Here is a 21,408-nt window from a genome sequence, read left to right as displayed (position 1 = left end):
ATGCATTACCATGTCAGCAATACTGTGAGTGGACATTGCATTTTCATTTGAAGAGGGGCCATTCTAAAGCATGTTTGTTTTAAAACAATCTTCACTTCCAAAGCACGGACAAGCATTCCTGTTGCAGCACAGAATTAGATCCTAGCTTAGGAAATGGTTTTACTCAAAGGTAGTGCAACATGATATAATACAATAATATATAACATCATATATATAGGCACATTGAAAAATAAGTATACATTTGTATTATGTGTTCATAAAACATAAAGCTTTGATAGAATTTGAGCAATGATAAGGAATCATTAAAGAAAAATAATAGGATGGTGTTTTGTCATAATGACCCACATACTGTGGAATGCATATTATCAATATATTGAGTCACTTGGCAGGAAACTTTGACATCAAATTCCATATTATTTGTGTAGTGATTTCATGGATCCCTCTGCTGTATCATTAAATAAGGTATTTGATTTTCAGAGGGAGAAAAGATACATTGACAGTGTCCAGTTTTGGGCAGTTTCCCAAAGACAAGTTTAACCACTATTGTATTTATGTGTGTAATTTGGAATAAGAGCTCATTTTTTGTTCAGGAGGATTTGAAGAAGTTTCACATCTTTGTTTATGGTGTATAATGTTGGGTCATTTGCAGTGGAACCACACCCCTGAAAAACGCATTTGCAATATTTCTGCCAGATGGGAACTTTTCATTAGAAAGGTGATCAGCTTCAGGTAATCTAAATGGGCACGTTTTTCCATCATTTGGACAAAATCCAAAATTTACTCTGCAGGGGTAACCACACAACAGAGATATCAGATTGGGGTGGATGATCACAGAGAGGCAGAATGCAAAAGGATGGAATTCCAGCTGGTGGAGATAGGCAAATACGTGGCTGAGACACGCTGTACCTGCTGCAAGAGGGATAGAGCAGATAAAATATATCCTGTGTTTAACAGCCTGTTGGGAATGGGACATCTGCCTCAGTCAGGACCTCCGCCTCTGGAGCAGCCTCTGTTGATTTTCCTTATCAAAACATGGCTCAGTTTCCAGCTGTGCCCCTCAGTCTCTCTGGCTGATGTTACACCACCCAGTGTAAAATACTTGACTGCATTAATAGTCAGAGACACAAATTGTTCAGCTCTTACAGGTGGATTTAATTACTAGATTAGAGAGCCATGGTTGAGCAGGTTTTTTTTCTTCTGCTCAATAATTATTTAAAGTTAATAATGATAGAAGAGGTTTATGAAAACTTTGGTGGTATCAGCAAACAAGATTGAGGTCAGAGATAGGAAGGCCCCAGCTAATGGAAGAATTTGTTTTGCTTTCCTTTGTATTGTTTTCAAGTAATTATCTTTGCAAATGTAGTGCAGACAAGCACATCTCACCTTTTATTTTTAAGTGGTGTTACCTTTGTGGGTATGACGTGCACCAGGTGGGAGGTGCTTCCCAAAGGTGGAGTTTGTGAGTTACTGGGGTTCTCCCGATGGCATTTTTGGGGGTGAGCCTTGCTGGCTCCAGTGATCTGATTGCTGTTCCTGGCCTAAATGCCAGACCAGCATTGTTAGTTAAATAGCAGCCTAAAGCCCTTTCCTGCTTTATCAGAGCCACACTCAGATCTTAGATAAATTAGTGACAAAAGTTGTGTATAAATCTTTCTGTTTTAGCTGTGCTCTGCCTCAGCTTTTCTTTAGCTCAGCTTAAGGGTGGACTTTTCCATACTTGTGAATAAACAGAAAATAATTACATTAGTAGTTACCACTGCACTTCATGGGGATTTTCTACTTTGTCCTGCACTTTCTGCAACAAGCTCATGGTCTTTCAGTGAGAGGTGGTGATGGAGCTGCCTGGGACTCAGCCTGCTGGTGGTATTGCTCTCCAATACTGTGTTTAATATCAGAAATTTTTCTGATGTCATACACAATTAACATGTCCTTTGAATTCTTCATGCTGTGAATGACTGACCAGAGTTACTGTGCAAGATGGACCACAGAATAACTGATTTTTAAACTAAATTCACTTTTTTATGTGCAAATCAACAGCATCTCCACATGCATATATTCTTGTGTAGCATTCATGCATCCCTGGAGCACCCTCTTGTCACTACCTTTAGTGTTTCCAGTTGCTGTTTAGAAAATGTAAATGAGATTAATCACAACCCAGCATTGCATATGTAAGAGAAGGTGCAGAAGGTTCCAGCGTGTGTGCTATGATATATTTATTTATTGCCGCAGCACATTAAAACAAACAAACCAAACAAGCCCCACTTCACAGCCACAATCCAAAATCAAGAGTAGTTACAGCAGGGCCAAGGGCAAGCAAATAATAGTTGGAAAAATGCACTGCTTTATTTTGAGCTCTGGAGATACAGTGAGGTGTTAACATTTAATCTGCCTCCATCCAAGCTGGGCTGTGTTGCTCTCAGCATGAACAAATAACCTTTCCATGCTTCTGACCATTCCCAAGGGCCATAGGTGTGTGTCTTATTCTGAGGAAAAGTAGATTAAAAGAATGTAAAAGCTGTAAATGAATGTGAAAGTTGAGAAATGGCAGGATCACGATTATCTTGTGATACAAGCTGTTTATTTTAGGAGACAACATTTCTAGGGATGCAGGAGACACGTTGACAGTGAACAGATGGTACCACTGTCAGCCATGGTGGGGTCAGGGCAACTGCTCAGTGTTGCTCTCTGAAAGCAAGCTTCGTTTGCTTAATTACACATCACGTGACATCACCCAGCACCATTACCACAAGACAAACATTGGTCCAATGGCTGACAATTGTTTGCTGTTTCTCTGCAGTTGTTCTTGGTGTCAAATAGCAAAGATGGATTTTCATCTCTGTGTTACCCACCCTTTTACTGAACACAGAATTACTGACAGGATTTCTGGAATGTTCGTGCTGGAGCATTTTCAGTATTTGCACTTGGCATTATTTGGGCTATTACTGATAATGTTAAAGCCACAAGCATCCCCACATGGAGTGGGACATGGAGATTAGAGATATTAAGACATCAGGTAAAGTTCCAAAATTATAGTTTTCTTATCCCTGATCTGGTAACAAATACCAGAACAGAACTGGCAGATGTAGTTCTTTCAAATCAGTCTTACAGTGAGGTGCCCTCTCAATTTTCTTTTTTATTTCCTCAATTTTGGTTGCTGTACTGACTGCAAAGACAAGCTGGTGTTATGGTGACAGAGCCAGGTGTCTGTCTTTGCTCCTTCTTTCCTCCTTTCCTTCACATTTTTGATTAATTGACGCCTCTTAAGTGGCACTGAGGAAATAAATCTTCATCTCGGTAGGCTGGAGAGCTTTCTAGGATGGAAGAATCCCTCCTTTGCTGTGAAGCCTCCAGGGGATTTTGGACTTGGAGGCCGAATCAGCAGTGGGTGCACCTGTAACTTGCAGATCTCAGGAGGTGACTGTGGCCACTGTGTGCACGTATGAAGAGAACTGGAGCAGGACAAGAGCTTTACCCTTTGCTTGTTTTGCAGTTTCTGGGACTTACTTTTTGTATTTGTCTCCTTTTGATTACAGTTAAAGTCACTCTTGATGGGAGAAGAATCCTCTAGCACAGAATTTAGCAGTAATCTCTTTAGAGGCATCTGATTTTGTCCACATAGAGCAATTATGTGCTGACATTAATGTGTGTTTTTCCCTATGCCTCCCATTTCTGACTCAAAAGCTTTTTTCATTACAAACTTTATTGCTCTGTGTTCTTTAATCTCCAAGGCAGATTACTTGATAACATCAATTGATTCCTTAGGGTGCTTTTCCCCTTGTGGTTCAATGCCTGAGTTCCTGCCTCAATTCTGACTATGTATATGCTGTCACAGGCAATACAGCCTCAACTTGGGTAATTTTTACTTGATTGAAGTTCTTGACTATTAACACAACCTTCTAATCACTGATTCTGGGTTTTGAGAAAAACAAAACATGAAGGATTAAACAATTGTTCAAGTAAGTGCTTTTCTTCCCTTTCCCCAGTCTCACCATGAGCCAAACATCTCTCCTCCCCCCTTCCTGCTTTCTTTTTGCCTTTGTTTCTGCTGTGGGCTGTGCTGCATCATCGCAATTCCTTTGGTGCAGCAACAGGGGATGCAGGAGGAGTGTAATTCTTTGGATTTATCCTGGTACTTGCCTTTTCACTCAGACAACTCCCAGTTCCAGTTACTACTCAGTTCAGTCGTGCTACAGTGCTGTAACTCTTCCTGACAGGGAGGCAAGGTGACCAAGCTGTGGGTTTGGAGCACATCTTTTAAGTCTTTAAAAGGTTTGCTCTTTACACAGAGAAATGAGACTTATTTTGCTACCTGCTTTGCTTCTCATTCAGTCCATTTTTCAAGTCCATTTGTAATTGTACATCAGTCGTTCCTCTCCTTGTTCCCATCAGGAATTGCTTAATGTCTGTCCCTTCAGAACCATTTGCTTTTCTGTGGTCAGCATTCCAAGATCTGTGTGTTTTCCATGCATCCCTATACACCCATTTCTGTACTAACTAAGGATTCATATGATCTGTTTCTTTTGAATATAATTGATCCACTTTTTCACAGATTTTGCTTAATGAGCACAAATGCAGCCACCTGCATATCTTAGTTTGCCATTTATTATTTGATAATCAGCACTTTTAGGTCATCTTCACTTTCCTCTTGGCTTCAGCTCATGTGCAAGTGCTGTGTCAGGGCTGTGTGTCTGATCTGTGTCTGGCTCCTCTGTCCCCTGCAGAATCTGCCAAGTAGTAGTCAGGGAAAACTCCCTTTCTTTCCTTCCAAAAGGGGATAGGGCTGAACACAAAGTCAGGCCTTTTGCTTTACACTGGCAAGTTTCAAGCAGTGATGGCTCTCCATTTCTCCTTTGTCTTGTCCCTTCCTCTCTGGTTCTATTTCTCTTCAGTCTAAACTTGAGTAACCCTTTATAAATCTCCCCTTTAAAGCCTGTGATACATGTTTGGTCCATGTTTCAATGTGGATCCCTACTTTAAACTCATGAGATAAACTTTCAGGTCCATTTATTGACCAAGCTGTTTTTACACAAGGCAAAGATTTTCAAAAGCGATACTTTAGATAGAAGAAGTACTGGTGGGCTGGTTCACCTCAGCCACACTGGGAAAAAGGTTTAGTCCTTGTTGCCTCAAGGTGAAATCCCTGCTTTGGCAGAGCAGATGCTGTTGCCCCAGCTGTGTGCTGTTTGACACTGCCCCAGTATTGATGTTTTGTCCCCAGGTAGCCTGCCCAGCCCACGTGTTTGCACTGGTGAATCCATTAGTGAGCTCCCTGGAGAGATTCCAGCGTGGCGTGAGTTGGTTTATACAAGCCATGACCTATTTTCCAGCCCTGATCATGCTGCTTTGCCTTGGAAGTCAGATCAACAAGACGTCCCTGTCAGCCTCCTTCCCTGAGGAGTGCTTACGGCATTTGTTGACCATCCTTAATTACTCCTATGGTCAGCATGGGAATAAAAGGATGTGCTGCAAGACTGAATTATTCAACAGTAATTCCTTGTCTCATAATTCTCACTGCTTGCCTCTCTGCTGCTCTATGCCATTTTTTCTCATTCACAACATCTGTTTTCTTGACCATAAAAATTCTTTAATTTGGAGGCAATGGGTAGATTGAACTTACACAAATAAGAACTAATTGACAGATCATTTTGTCTCCTTGTTTCATGGGATAGGAAACTATCACTCTCCTTATTTCTGACTGTTGCAGTTTGCCAAAGGGAGAAAGCTGGCAATGAATTTTCCCCCTCTGTTGATCAGGGGGAGAGTTGTGCTGTGCAGTATTTCTGTTGTGTCATGGCCATTTTTCAATACAAGCAAATGCCACAATATTTAAATATGCTGGAAGGGAAAGAAAAGGGATTCTTAAAATATATTATTTTATTTTCAGTAGAGACATAATTTCAAATGTATGAAATATTTGTCCTTTGGAAAGGAGAGGGAGGTGGCTTGAAACTCCTGTATTTTACATTTTTGCCCTGATTGCAGATAGTGTTTTGTCTCTGGCTGTGTTTGCTGAGCTAATGAGGGTGGGGACTGTGCTACTGCAGGCGATTGCTTTGAGCACTGAGCACTTTGAAGAGATTAGCCCCATTGATATTCCCTTCATCTTTGTTAGAGGGGCATGCTTCCCTCCCTGGAGTGCCAGGAGATGGACAGCTATTTAATAGAGCCAGCCTTTTTCAAGTACAGGCTGTACTCCTGAATATCCCCATCTCCCTTGCCTGCAGATTTCCCACACAAAAACAATGTTCTGGAAGCCAGGGTTGTTCCTCATTAGAGCAATATATTGACCTGATAGGGGGGGTTTTGAAGACCTCAGGTTGGCTGGGTTATCATCTGTCTGGTTAAATGTTATTCTTCAAGGAGAAGCAACAGTTCCAGCAGTTCAGGCAGACAGCCAAAACATGGTGATGAGCAAATTGTTTGTTCCAAGAGTAAATGAAGGGAATGTCCACATGAATTTTGCCATCCTTGTATTAAACTAACAGAAGCTGAAAATTGGAGTTTTATTCATCCCAAGTGGGGCATAACTGATCAAAATTTTGATTCCCCAGCAGCTATCCACAAACTGAATTAAAATGGCTTGCAAGAAGTTGGCTTTTTTTCTAATCTCATTTTAACAAGGCACAAGTCTTAAAATAATAATGTATTCAACCTCTCATCTCTAACATTTGCAGCTTTTGTAACTTTACCAGGTTCACAGATTCTATTTTATATTTATTGTTTATATTAATTCCAGCTCACAGAGTGCTGCAATTAGCCCATTCCCCCTTTGAATGTATTTACAGTGATAAAAGAGAACTCCTTACTTTCACTTAGACTGCACAGCTCCATTCCAAGCCTGGCTTAGACACAAGAGCTTCATCTCCTGATTAACTTACTCCTGCAGACAGTCAGGGATGAAGGACCTCTGAAAGTCATCACAGCCTTTCTTCCATGAAAGCTCCTCTTAAATATCGACAGCTCTCCAGGTCCTGTTTTGAGTACAGCATCTGTATGTAAAGGGAGGATCAATAGTGCATTCATCATTCATATCCTGTAATAAAGGAGAGGATTTCTGAAATATTGCTTTAGTATTTGTGGGTCCTTTCTATGTGTTAAAGGTGGGATGGGCCATATGGGCCATGGCATTCTCTGCCAAGGACTGGATAGGCCAGGGAATCTGCAAGGGGACAGCCATTGCATCTTTGTCACTGCCAAAATTAAACATAAATTCATCAGTCATCAAGAGTCGTTAGTTAGCTGGGAGCTCTGTGGGCTGACCCAAACTTGTGTTGGGAGTGGAGAAAACACATTTAGGAAAACAAAGAACCTGGGCAATTTTGTTTGAGGGAAGCAAACCCTGAGAGAGGAGAAAGAGTCCAGAGGGGCTGGGATGCTTTGGAGAAAAAAGTAATTCTTGTGACTGCCTAAGTAACTCAAGTATGCTGTTTCAAACTTAAGGATAATTTATGGAATTTGATCTGTTCATCCACTGTTCTTTTCCCTCTTAGAAAGCAAAGTATTTCATGTTTTAGACTAAAACTTGGAGATGAAATGTCAGTTCCATAAAGAAAAAATAAGAAAATAAATATTTAAAACTGTCCATTACCAGCATTTTTCTTTCCCCTTTGTGGGGGTAAAAACTATGACAGTCTATGCTGAGTTTGAATAACACACTTTCAGTAACTCAAAACTTACCTTTTTAGCAAATGACCTCTTTTTTCAATATTCATTTTTAAAAGTAACCAGTCTAAAAGAAAATTATTCACCTTCATATACCTGTATTATGACCACCAAGAAAGTTTTGATTCCTTGAACAGCTCCTCCACTTGGTAAATGGAATATATTAATGAGCTAGGTCTTTTCAGAGCTTGGAAAGTGGCACTTCTTTTCAAGAAAGATCATCTTTGAATTAAAAGCATGCTGTCCTTAGCCTTTTTTTATTTTTATTTTATTGACAAATTGTCACAGGAGCTAAAGTGCATAATCATCAATAACAAGTGATCCATGGGGCTATGCAAAATATATTGATTAACAATATAATCTCCATACAGATGTCCTAGCAGTGCTTGTTATTTTTGTGGGCCAATCTGGGACTCCTGCTTGCATTTCAAGAGGCAGGTGGAGAAAGGTGAGTGAGACAAAGTTCAGGGCACCTCTGCAGTTGCCTGGCAGCATCTTTGCTGAAAAAGGAAAAATGCCACCAGTTGCTCCCACCACAGCATGTGCAGCCTCCTTTTGTCAAGCCTGCATGGGTACAAAGTAAACCCATTTCCTTGAAAGGCATTCAAAGCCTGAGACAAAATCCTCTTTGTCATGAAAGCATGATTTTAATTTGTTTTTAAGGCTGTTCCACTACTAAGAAAATCCTGATTTAGATGCCTTTGAGGCATTTAACTTACACTTATGCAGTACTATTCCTCAGAGAAAATTGGATGTAATTTTAGGATTAGGTAACTGACCTAGGAATGAGAGAGGGAGAGAAAGAGTGCAAAGCTTGCATATCCACTTTGTCCAGATGGATATTCACTAGGAAACCTTCAAACTGCTCATAAATATTGCCTGTCCTTTTGTAAAGGCTCCCACCAGCAAGCCCATGGTCATTTCCTGGGCAGAAAGAGTTTTTGTATTGAAACTTTTGGGCAACTAAATAAAGTATTTTATTTCCCTTTCTTTTTCTGTGGCAAAATATTATACATAATGATGAATGGGAAAATAAGCAAGGAAAGAAGTTCTATAAACAGTTTCCAATGCCTGACTTGAATATTTGAGCTGTTTGTTTGTTTGGGGTTTTTTTCCTCTGCAATAAACTTCCTTTATTTCTTTGCCTGTTTTTCAACTCATGAAAATACCTTTTATGTAGAGCTGTTATCTCTCTGAATATCACATGCTCTTGGGGAGTAGTGTAAAATCTACTTTCTTTCAGTCTTCCTAAACTGAACTGAGTGAAAAAAGGAAATATCTTAATCCTTTTTTCCCCCCTTCTAGAACACCAAAGAGGTCGTGATGACAGTGAATTCTTTCATGTTGGTTTTATGTCAAATATAATTTCCCCCTTTGACATTTTATATTGCAAGTGAATATGTGTGCAATACCTGGGTGACCTGCCTGCAAACACAGAAGAGAAAGAAAAGCAGAGCATTTCTGGCCTGTGGTGGCAGTGACCAGCTCTGGCACTGGGCAGGAGGAGATGCAGAGGGCAAACAGATAAACTCAGGAAATGCTGTGGTTTCCCTGGCCCTCTCCTGTGGATCAGGGCTCCCAGAGCTGGCTCCTCCTGCACTTCGAGTTCATGGATCTCTCCTGGATCAGGGCTCCCAGAGCTGGCTGCTCCTGCCCTGCCATGTTCATGGATCTCTCCTGTGGATCAGGGCTCCCAGAGCTGGCTCCTCCTGCACTTCGTGTTCATGGATCTCTCCTGGATCAGGGCTCCCAGAGCTGGCTGCTCCTTCACTGCCATGTTCATGGATCTCTCCTGTGGATCAGGGCTCCCAGAGCTGGCTCCTCCTGCACTGCCGTGTTCATGGATCTCTCCTGTGGATCAGGGCTCCCAGAGCTGGCTCCTCCTGCACTTCGTGTTCATGGATCTCTCCTGTGGATCAGGGCTCCCAGAGCTGGCTCCTCCTGCACTTCGTGTTCATGGATCTCTCCTGTGCATCAGGGCTCCCAGAGCTGGCTCCTCCTGCACTTCCATGTTCATGGATCTCTCCTGTGGATCAGGGCTCCCAGAGCTGGCTCCTCCTGCACTTCGTGTTCATGGATCTCTCCTGTGCATCAGGGCTCCCAGAGCTGGCTGCTCCTGCACTGCCGTGTTCATGGATCTCTCCTGTGGATCAGGGCTCCCAGAGCTGGCTCCTCCTGCACTGCCATGTTCATGGATCTCTCCTGTGCATCAGGGCTCCCAGAGCTGGCTGCTCCTGCACTGCCATGTTCACAGATCTCTCCTGTGGATCAGGGCTCCCAGAGCTGGCTCCTCCTGCACTGCCGTGTTCATGGATCTCTCCTGTGGATCAGGGCTCCCAGAGCTGGCTGCTCCTGCACTGCCGTGTTCATGGATCTCTCCTGTGGATCAGGGCTCCCAGAGCTGGCTGCTCCTGCACTTCGTGTTCATGGATCTCTCCTGTGGATCAGGGCTCTCAGAGCTGGCTGCTCCTGCACTTCGTGTTCATGGATCTCTCCTGTGGATCAGGGCTCCCAGAGCTGGCTGCTCCTGCACTTCCATGTTCATGGATCTCTCCTGTGGATCAGGGCTCCCAGAGCTGGCTGCTCCTGCACTTCGTGTTCATGGATCTCTCCTGTGGATCGGTGCTCCTAGAGCTGGCTCCTCCTGCACTGCCGTGTTCATGGATCTCTCCTGTGGATCAGGGCTCCCAGAGCTGGCTGCTCCTGCACTGCCATGTTCATGGATCTCTCCTGTGGATCAGGGCTCCCAGAGCTGGCTGCTCCTGCACTTCGTGTTCATGGATCTCTCCTGTGGATCAGGGCTCCCAGAGCTGGCTCCTCCTGCACTGCCGTGTTCATGGATCTCTCCTGTGGATCAGGGCTCCCAGAGCTGGCTGCTCCTGCACTGCCATGTTCATGGATCTCTCCTGTGGATCAGGGCTCCCAGAGCTGGCTGCTCCTGCACTGCCGTGTTCATGGATCTCTCCTGTGGATCAGGGCTCCCAGAGCTGGCTGCTCCTGCACTTCGTGTTCATGGATCTCTCCTGTGGATCAGGGCTCCCAGAGCTGGCTGCTCCTGCACTGCCGTGTTCATGGATCTCTCCTGTGGATCAGGGCTCCCAGAGCTGGCTGCTCCTGCACTTCGTGTTCATGGATCTCTCCTGTGGATCAGGGCTCCCAGAGCTGGCTGCTCCTGCACTGCCATGTTCATGGATCTCTCCTGTGGATCAGGGCTCCCAGAGCTGGCTGCTCCTGCCCTGCCATGTTCATGGATCTCTCCTGTGGATCAGGGCTCCCAGAGCTGGCTGCTCCTGCACTGCCGTGTTCATGGATCTCTCCTGTGGATCAGGGCTCCCAGAGCTGGCTGCTCCTGCACTTCGTGTTCATGGATCTCTCCTGTGGATCGGTGCTCCTAGAGCTGGCTGCTCCTGCACTGCCGTGTTCATGGATCTCTCCTGTGGATCAGGGCTCCCAGAGCTGGCTGCTCCTGCACTGCCATGTTCATGGATCTCTCCTGTGGATCAGGGCTCCCAGAGCTGGCTCCTCCTGCACTTCGTGTTCATGGATCTCTCCTGTGGATCAGGGCCCCCAGAGCTGGCTGCTCCTGCACTTCGTGTTCATGGATCTCTCCTGTGGATCAGGGCTCCCAGAGCTGGCTCCTCCTGCACTGCCATGTTCATGGATCTCTCCTCTGTGAAACTTCTGCTTTGGCACTTCTTTGTATTTCCAGCAGATCCCTTAGCCATGTGGAAGTACCTCCCTGCCTGTGCTTTAAATCTCTTAATGATATATTCTGATTCTCATACTGTGGGAATTATTGAATAATTGTTCCTTGTTCAGCCTCTTCCTGCTGGCACATCTTCCCTGCTCTCTTTCTGGAGCTGAAGAGTCTGTGTCTATTTAATCTCCTGAATAAGCCATGTCTCCTTTTTCTTCATTTGTTGCTCTCCTGTAAATCTTATTTTGGGTACTTCTTTTAACAGTGGAGAAGAGGAATGAGTCGGGTATGATTTTTTCAAAATGTGCTTAAATCTGGGTTTTACATACAGGCCTAAAAAGTTTGGTTTCTTTTTTCATTTCCTCTTTAGCTTTTGGGGTTTTCTCCCAATCTTAAATCTTTACATTATAACAAGGTGACGTTTTCAAAGAAGTATCCATCGTGGCTGGGAGATCTCTCTCCTGAATGACAAAGGATAATTTACTGTCTGTTACCGGATTTTTATAATTAAGAATACTTTTGTTTATTTGAATCATTTAATGTTTCTCAGAATTCAATTCCATCTGCCTTTCTATTATTTAATCTAGCATCTTGGGTTTCTTCAATCATTCTGTGAAATGTGCTTTTTTGTTGAAAAACATGAGTAATTTTACATTCTCAGTGTTCACCTTCACATCCTTTAAGAAAAAGAAATTTTTGATCTGCTGACTAGCACAGGTCCCAGAATAAATGTCACATTCTTCTGGTAATCTGCATTTTTCTCATTTGTCTGTCCTATTGGAGAGATTCCATTTCCCACCCCCTCCAACTTTGGTCATCAAAACTGTTGGGAATTCAAGTATCTTATGTCAGCCAGGTCACCCTTACTCCTGTGCTTCTCGGCACCATCAAAGAGCCAAATTCTGATCAATTTTTGTGCTGTAAAAGCTATGATAACTCCTCACTGTGGTAGTGCATTTCCCCATGCATCAGCTCAATCTGCTCCTTATTATACAACTGAGTTTACTGGACCTGTAAATAAATCCCAGGTACCAGCTGGCAGTCTCTCAGGCTTTTTTCAGAAGTTGCTGTCACATTTGCCACCTTCCATTCCTCTGCTCCTTGGACCAGGCTAAGCAGTTGCTTCAGGAGCAATTTCAGTTAATTTCATATTTAATGTTTTATTAAACTCTTGTTTGAATACTTTCTGCTTCTGGCAAATATTTAATCACCTCATTCTAAGATTTTGGACTTGTATTTCCTGTTAAGTAGCCAAGCCAGCCTGTCCAGGCTGTGTCTGAGGAGTTAGAAAAGCAGTCAGCTCTCTGCACTGCTCTGCCTGGTGGGATTGCAGCTGCTTGGGGATGGCTGGAATAATGCACAGGTGCCTTTGGGATCCATCACAGAGGAGAGGGATTTAAGCTATTGCTATGTGGGTCACCTGGCTTACATTGCACGACCTCATCTTCAAAGGAATGGATGACTATTCCCACTAAGGAATGAGTCAGCAATTCCTTCAAACAAAGACATCTATCTATCTAATAGAAAGTGTTTCGGTTGCTCAGCTGATGTGCATCTGAAGTTGGGTGTTAAAATTAGGAGTTAAATTGTTAACACTGTCCTGGGAGTGCAAGGTTCACTGAATTTGAGAATTTTACTCTGCAGTCCATGAAAAAAAAGAGGAGCTTAAAACATAGTCTGTTAAATCCATTGCCTTCTACTGCCTGGTAGAGCTGTAGTAGTAGGAGTTGATAACAGCCTTTTATTGAAGCCCATCCTTTTCTGTGTTCCAGACTGCAGTCCCAGCTGTCTCCTTAAAACTCTGGTACACAATTATATGTATTTGGCCAAACAGGTCTTTTCTTGCATCAGTGGACTTATTAACTTCTCCATTTTGTGTCTAGTATTGAGGGGTTTTTTTTTTCTATTGTGTATTCTTTTTCCTTCAATTCCATGCCATAGCCAGTCATCCTGAGTGGCACTTGGAATGTGCCTGATAGCATAACAGGCATTTATAAGTGACTGAAATTAATTATTAGTATTTTAGCTGTGCTTGCAAGCTAACTTTAGGCACTGGCACAATTAGGAGTCATTGGCTGATGGACCAGCAAAATAATGGGCTTCATTTAAGCAGATGAAGCCTCTGAGTCAGACCCCAAGCAGGGCAGGTCTGTGCCAGTGCTGGCCTCGCTCAGCACTGTGGCTGAGGGGGCTCCTCCACCTTCTTCCCTGTGCCAGGGAAGAGTGAACAACATTCCGAGTGCCAGGAATGAGTGAACAACCTGGCTTGAGAAACTCACAGCCTTCCTGTTCCAGCTCCTGCATCTGATGTGGAGTGGGTGAATCAGGAACGCTGAGCCTTATGATGCAGGTATTGTGATTGATGTAATGTTCTGCTGATTTTTTTTCATTAATTAACACATTTATTTGAGTAAATTAGTAGACAGCTCTGATGCTTGATGGGACATTGCAGGCATAGTAAACACAAGGTTATTGAGTATAATGAACACTTCTCTGGCATCAGAGCTAATCATAGGGAAGGGAAATGGGAAAGGAAATCAATAAGAAGAAAGAAGCCCATAGAAATTATTAACCATCACCTCCTTCAGAACCCCTCAGCTAATGAAAAAAGGTGCTCTCTTGAAATATTGCCCACAGCCTAATCTGGTAGATACACACAATGTTTGGAGAGGAGGCCAGCAGTGTTTGCTGGGAAGTGCTGAGCATCCTCATGGCGTTGTGTACCTTGTGCAACAGGTTCTCTGTGGCAGATATCCTGGGCCAAGGATATCTTGAGTCTCAGTGTTGGCCCTTGGAAGGGAAGTCTGGGCCTGTGACCTCCCCTTTTTGACTTCTGTGAAACTGCAGCATGCTCTGGGTGGCTGCTCCGTGATCCAGCCAAGCCAGCCCCTGCCAGCAGGCACTGTGCTGTGGGTGTAGGGCATCCCCCACACTGCAGGGCACCCAGCTGGGAAGGGACCATGTGAGGGGGGAAAGGGATAACAAACATGGATATAACATAAGCTATACAGTGCAATATAGAACTATTCTGTGCAAATTTCTAATCACCCATTGCAAGAGAACAACTAAAAGTAGTACACCACAATACCAGCAGGCTGCTCTGCCTGGTACTGGTTAGTCAGCTCACTCATCCCAGCTCTGTGAAGTTTTCCAAACACAACTTCACTGAGAGCCTTGAGAGTTTAAATCTCTGCATGTGCCTGCTGCTGGCCCAAGGGCTCCTGGGGCTGCCCGCTTCAAACTCTTACACTAACCAGGACTCTGGTACATATTTTATGAAAATTCCTTTTCATTCCTTGCTCATTTGTTTTCTGTTGTTACTTCTCTTTTGCTGCTATAAAAGCTCTTCTGTTCTTACATTTGATGTTCACTTCTGTGATTTGTCCTGATGTTCTCTGCGATTATAAGTTTGAGTAGTGCTGAGGTGAATTAATAATTCAGCAGATCTAAAATGACACAGACTGGGTTGCTCCATAGCTGGGAGCACAATCACACCAGTGACACAGAGCTGACATCCACCTTGTGTACAAGTACATGTGGATTATGGTCCTGTGGCTCTGCACAATTTTGTTCTTAACATCCATCTTCACAGTCTGTTTGGGCTCTTTGGAATGATGTACTAAAGCCTGGATGAGGAGGTTTTATTTCCAGAAATTTTATTTCCAGAAATTAGTTCATAGGTGTGCGGGGCTGGTCTTTGTGTAAAGATTTGGCAGTGGCCATTAGGATCCTGCCCCAGGAAGTGGTAGATCCCATGCTCCTTCACTTGTGTGATTCTGTCCCCTGTGCTGTGGGCACTGTTGTACCATGTGTCATGAATTCAGTGTCCTGCACTGGACTCCTCTCTCGTGTGATCTGATTTGTTCTTCTCTTGCCATTGGTGGAGGAGAGAACTGAACCCCAGTCAGCATGGCCATCACCATGGAAACATGCTGGTGGCTACAGCCTCCCAGAAGAGGAACACAGAATCACCAAATCACAGACTGGTTTGGGTTGGGACCTTAAAGGTCATCTCATTCCACCTTCTGCCACGGCCAGGGACACCTTCCACTATCCCAGGTTGCTCCAAGCCCCATCCAGCCTGGTACTGAACCCTTCCAGAGATGGGGCAGCCACAGCTTCTCTGGGCAACCTGTGCCAGGGCTTCTCCACCATCACAGGGAAGAATTTCTTGCTAATATCAAATCTAAACCTACTCCCTGTCAGTTTGAACCCTTCCCTCCTTGTACTGTGACTCCAGTTCCTGTCAGAGTCCGTCTCCACCTTCCCTGTAGCCCCTTTGGATACTGAAAGGGGCTCTGACGTCTCTACACACCCTTCTCTTCTGAATAGTCCCAAATTTCTCAGCCTGATCTCACAGAGGAGGTGCTCTGGGATTCGAGCATTTAATACCTTCTGTAGTTCTGGCCCAACTAAAGTAAAAACACCTTCATATGCTCAGTGATTTAAAAGCAGTGAACACAGCTCAGCCCATCTACTGCCACATACATAATCAGTTTGGGTATTTCTAAGCAAAACAAATACTTCCAAAGGAGCTATTGCAAACAGATGGACTAACATTAATGAAATAGGCAGTTCCCTCTTTAAGGGTTTTGTTGGTATAAAATGGATTGTTTTTATTGAGATTTAAACTGCAGTTTGCTTAAATTATTTTTATATTTGCCCATTATATTGTGAGCATATGAAATGGGCGAAATGTTAAGAATAATTAAGCAGAGTGGTCCTGAATACTCTGGCAAGTCTGAAAAATCATATAGAAAAGAAAGCAGCTATCTGTGGAGCTGCCAATTCTACTTATATAAGCCCATCTGTTTAGATCTACACCTGTTCCCTAAAGAAGAATACATCTTATGTGAAGAATTCCCACCAGATCCCTCAGACATTTTATCATTCAAGAATGCTCTCCCTGTTTGTTCTCTTTCTCTCCTTTGTAAGAAACTATAGAATTAATGGTTTTTGTGTGGTCTCATAGAACATTTGCAAGACAAATTATGGACTTAGCATTAAAATTAAAAGAGTTTGTTCTCTTCTGGTTTCATAATGAATACAAACAGTTGCAAGCCATGTGCACATACCTACAGTGGCTCAAAGTCTTGTCTCCTGTTTCTCTTTCCCCTTCCACTTCTTTATTTTCATCTGGAGACCCTCAGACCATCTCTTGTCAAACCTAAGGTAGAGGTTATTTTATGTCTAATTGGTCATGTGGAAAGGCTGCTTGTGGGGTGTAAACTTCTTTTATTGTAAAACTTATTTTTAAAGAGAAAGAGGAATTGAGGAGCTCCAAACTTTGTGTTTCCATGTGTTCCCCAGTCCCAGGAGTTCTGCAGAGCTAATGCTGTACATTCCCTGGCTGAGGTTCCATCCTTAGAACTACTTCAACAATAATATTGCCTGAATAACGTCAGATATAAGCATGTGGACTTTTTTGATCTTTTTATTAAATCCTGGTATCAAAGTGGATTTATCCCCTCTCAAAGATAAGATGGAAGGATGCCAGCTTCTGAAGATCATTTGCATTTCTTTCATTTGGTGGCCTAATCTTCTTCCTACTCTATTGAACTTTGGTAAAATTGCTTTAGAATTCTTAGAGAAAAAAAAAAAAAACAAACCTCTAAAGAGTTCTAACTTCTGATTTAATTATCAAAGTGTAAATTCTTTACATAAACTATAGTGACACGGCAAATAAAAAATAAATCGAGGTCAAGTCAAAAAAGGAGCAAATTAAATTAGCCCCTTCAAAAAAATCTGGACTTGATTGCAAGTTTTGAATTAGAGATTTAGAATGAGGATGGATTTTCTCCTTGTCAGCTTCTTTGGAACCAAAATTTGTGAATTCATCTCAGTGACCAGCAGTGACCTCCCAACCAGCTTTAGTGGTTCAGGTGCTTGGAAGAGTGCTGCTCTCTTCCCAGGTAGATAATTCCATTCTGACCACTAAAACTTTCCTTACTCTTTGGGCTTCCCACCACAACATTTCCTAACGGAGACTTTCCATGAACTTCCAGCCTTCATTGCCAAGGTAAAATTAGAATTTTTGTGTCACTTGTGAGAATGAACTTTTTACCCAATTTTTATTCTCTTTGGTGTAAACAGTGGCTAGCTGTGTTTTAGGTATGAATTTCTTCCCAATTGGGTTGTCAGGCATTGGAAGGGACTGTCAAGGAAGTGTTGGAGTTCCCATCCCTGGTGGTGCTCAAGGATCACCTGGGCTGGATGGCAAGGTGGGCATCAGTCACCGGTTGGACTCCGTGACCTTGGAGGGCTTTTCCAACCTTAATGATTCTGGGATTCAGGGATTTTACACAGATTTCTCCATACCTCTGTAGGCACTTGGGCATGGTAGTCTTCAGCTGTTCAGCTGTAACAAAACACCTTTCCCAACCCATCCAGTGATTCCAGCAGTCCAAAGCATGGATTAAAGGAGAGGTTTATATTTAAGACTAGATCACAGCTAAAGAAATTCAGAGTATTATGGGATTCTCTGTCAAGACCTTTGAAGATACTGTCTGAAACACTTTTTAACTGCTTGGCTCTATCAGCTGTGGGGAGTTATCGTCTCTATTTCCAAACAGTTAGCTGATAAAGCCGTTAAGGCTTGGAGCAATCCCAATTGTACAGTGAGTCAATTTATGGGGAAAATATCTCTGGGATCAGTAGTTAAAACTTTATTACAGATGGCTCAGATATTGGGCTTGATTTATTTTTTATATCTTCTGTAGTGACATGAGAGAATTGTCTACAGAAAGGCCACATCATACTTATCACAGAGTAAAGGGCATGTTGGAGAGGGAGTTGCTTCTTCATGGGTCCAAATCATTTCTTCCATTTGCAGCAGAAGGGAGATACAGAAATAAAAAGAGATTCTTTTTAGGTTGTTGCAACAACTTATCAACACAGTTATTTATGCTTCGGGTGTGCTTGAAGACAGTTTACATAAATGTCTTTGGACATGCCAAAGAAAATTGTTACATCTTTTTGTTACATACTGATGATAGTGTTTGATTTTATTTGATGCCTTCCTAAAACTATCAAGCATTAATTTAAACCAAGCATTAATTTAAATCATGCAAGGCAAGGAGAAGGAGGATTTTAATGCTTTTAGTTTGGTTATATCTTAGCAAATATGCTTAGAAGTGAAAATTCCTTGCACTTTTGGAAACTGAAAACTTTTATTTTACTGTGAGACACTGAATATTTGCACTAGATGTATACCTTAAGGAAAAAAAAAAAAACATATTTTCAAAGATTTCTTAAAATCATATATAAAAAAATTCCTGCAGCCATCATTATTTTTTCACACTTCTGTGAGAAGGATGCATGGCATTCTTCTGAGAACACATACTTTATTTTAAATTAAAGTGAAATAATGCAGTGGGATTATAACTGGGCTGCAGTGTTTTATTTCTGATTTTATTTTCATGGTCTGTGTAATACAGGCCATAATTTAGGATTATATTTTTTGAAGGACAGTGTTTCTTCAAAAGTTTTAGGTAACAGTGCAAAATTAATAACAAAATAATACCATAACTGAGGAAATTCCCGTTGTTTATACTTTACTTGTTTCAAATAAGATGAAATTTGTGAAATATTATTGAATTAGAACTGATTAAAGCATTTCTCTTGTACACACATGGCATAAATGAGAAGTATGGCAGAGAATATTTCTCAAAATCTTTTCCAGTTTCTCTTGACATTTGATAGAGTTCTCTTGACTTTTGGATTGCTTTAGTAGGGTGTCCTTGGATCAAGTCCGTTGTCTAGCTTGACCTTTTCAAAATATCTGTGCTTTAAGGTTGGTAACATCAGGAAGGTAGGAAGGAGCTCACTGGATGGTTGTGGAGAGATCTACCCACTGGATATTCTTGGGGTTGACTGATGAGCTGATGCATGAAGGTGTATAAGGGAGATAATTTTTTAACCAGTTGTATTTTTAGAAAGGAATAAAATGTTTTAATGGCATAATGAGACATTAATGGCTGTATCAGTTAATAAAATAAATGCCATGCTGTTACTCATGGTATGTTAAGAGTAAGAATCATTGACATTGTATGCATAAAGCAGACACGAATTATGGCAGAACCTATTAGGCACTAACTTCAAAAATACCCAGCAATTATGAAACTTTAATTAACAATCTTAACTTACACATATATTTACATATTAATGGTCCTAAGTGGTAATTGTAATTGTCTCTCATCATTGCTTCCTTTGACCCTCATTTTTCAAATAAGAAATATGAAATTCCATTAAGTAACATTAATAGTAGAAAATTAATTTAGGGCAATATATCATCAATTAGCAAACCCTCAACACATCTCACTATTTTCTCCTGATGCTTACTTGAAGAAAAAGAAGTTAATAATTTTATGTATGCCTGAATTAGAGGATATCACCTTATGCACACATGATAGAAATGAGAAATAAAGTATATTAGATTTCCTGGCCTGGATCCAGTAAAGCATCAAAATTCATGTTGACTTCTCCAGACTATTCACATGTGGCTGGTGAAGGGCAAAGAGCTCCTCAGCACACAGAGCAAGGCCAGTGCCAGCACCCTCTGACTGGGGAACCCTGTACTTCTGACAGGGCTTATCTTGCACTTGGGCCACTTTGATTGCGGTTTTTCACTGTAACTAAATGCTCTCAGAAGGAAACCAGAACCTCCTCCAGGTAAGGAGTGCATCTGGTTTATCTCTGCACCTTCCCTTATGGAACAGCTCTCCTGATTTGTCCTCCTTCGTGGGGAATGACATCCCACAGCTGCTGTGCGTGATGGATCAAGACGAGGAAGGAGCATTTGCATCTGGCCAGTAGGTCTTTAGTCATCAAATTGACAAATGAAGCTAATGTAGAATAATAATGTGTGAATTTGCTTCCAAGTACTGAAGACTAAAATACGTTTTAGTCTTACATTTACACAGAGTGGTGTTGTCATAAGGAAAAAAGAAATTACAAAAGCCATTAAAAACTAAATGCCTCTTATTTGTCGTGTCAGCAAGGTGATGATCATCATCTGCTACAGGATATTTATGGTTTCTTGGACTGCAAATGTTACTGTTGCCCATAAAAGTGAGAATTATTATTTTTATTTCTTTAAATGCCAGCCACGTAAATAATGTCTTTTGGGGGTTTTACCTCTTTTTCAAAGGCAAAGTATATTAATGTTCTTTGTTTTCATGAGAACTGGTTAATCATAGAATCACAGAAGGTTTGGATTGGAAGTGACCTTAAAGATCATCCAGCTCCACCCTGTGCCATGGGCAGGGCCACCTTTCACTAACCAAGGTTGCTCCAAGCCCTGTCCAACCTGGTCTTGGACACTTCCAGGGATGGGGCAGCCACAGCTTCTCGAGTAGCCTGTGCCAGGGCCTCACCACCCTCACAGAGAAGGATTCCTTCCCAACATCCAATCTATGCCTCCTCTCTTGCTGTGTTGTCAACTATGGACCATACTGTAAAGATAGCTTGAAGAAAACAGGTATATTTTTTCTCCCCCTTTCACATGAATTTCACCTGGTTTTCTGCAAGCACACAGTTTGTGGTGATTGGGAGTGGGGCCCAGCCCCATCCCCAATGGGCACAGCTGTGCAGGACAGGTGAATGGCATTGAAGGTAAGGAGCCATGGAGTGCCCAGGGGCACTGCCCAACCACCAAAGGGAGCAGAGGGCACACAGGGGCAGGGCATCAGCGTGAGGGGATAAAAGGCTGGGCTGAAGAACAAAAAGGGCAGATGCTTGCAGCCTTGTGAGGAGCCATGGTGTTGCTGTGTATGGGCAGGTGCCTGAAGCCTTCTGAAGTGGTGAGTGTGACTGTGTATGGGCAAATGCTTAAAGCCTTCTGAAATTGTGTGGTGATACTCTGTGTATGGTGGCTGTCTCAGCTGTGACATGTGCTGTGACAGTTATCCATGTAAATGGCAGACTGGGAGAGCTTTTGGCTCTGTGAGGTGTCTGTGATAGCCTAGGAAGCGTAACCTGGAATTACTTCTGACAGAAGCTTCAAATCTTCATGCTTACAGGTTGTAAAGATGAGTTATGCATGGGCACAG

At 42.5% G+C, this 21,408-nt stretch overlaps 1 protein-coding gene across 3 annotated transcripts in view; it reads left to right on the top strand.

Moving 5' to 3' along the window:
• The window catches only part of SPAG16 (sperm associated antigen 16), a 360,034-nt gene that overhangs the window by 256,772 nt on the left and 81,854 nt on the right, over positions 1-21,408 (top strand). The gene's annotated exons all lie outside the window — the stretch shown is intronic.

This window comes from Passer domesticus, chromosome 10 (assembly GCF_036417665.1).
Source record: "Passer domesticus isolate bPasDom1 chromosome 10, bPasDom1.hap1, whole genome shotgun sequence".
NCBI lineage: Eukaryota > Metazoa > Chordata > Aves > Passeriformes > Passeridae > Passer > Passer domesticus.
The sequence above is the reverse complement of the archived record's forward strand: the minus strand, read 5'-3'. Positions and strand labels throughout refer to the sequence as shown.